Raw genomic sequence first — 452 nt, 5'->3', positions numbered from 1 at the left:
ATTAGCATGCTGTATCCATCCAACAGAAACAGGCTCAAAGCCTCGGCCAAGAGGAAACCGAAGAGCAGCAAGACACCACAGAAGGGGGGAAAGAAAAGTACCTCAGGAATGCTAAAGCAAAGCAGCACAGGAAACCAACTCAAGGAAAAGAAAGCTTCACCTCCAAACTTCCTTTCTCCTCCAGTTAAAACCTTCAACAACCTCTACCAAAAAAAACAGGAACTCCCCTTATAGGCAGGGAATAGAGAAGAAGAGAAAAGAAAGCCACCCCAATGTCCCCAGCACTCGAATTGGGACCAAAGCCAAAAGACGATCTTCCCTGCCTACAGAAGACGAAGCCAACGGCGCCTCTCGGACCGCGCGGCCGAGGCCAGTGGCAAAGAGAGAAATATCGGGAAGAGGAGAAGAAGAAAGCTACTCTAGTGTACCAGGGAACAAGTTTCCCAGAGTCA

The sequence above is a fragment of the Phalaenopsis equestris genome, unplaced genomic scaffold (genome assembly GCF_001263595.1).
Source record: "Phalaenopsis equestris unplaced genomic scaffold, ASM126359v1 Scaffold000237, whole genome shotgun sequence".
Taxonomy (NCBI): domain Eukaryota; kingdom Viridiplantae; phylum Streptophyta; class Magnoliopsida; order Asparagales; family Orchidaceae; genus Phalaenopsis; species Phalaenopsis equestris.
The sequence above is the reverse complement of the archived record's forward strand: the minus strand, read 5'-3'. Positions refer to the sequence as shown.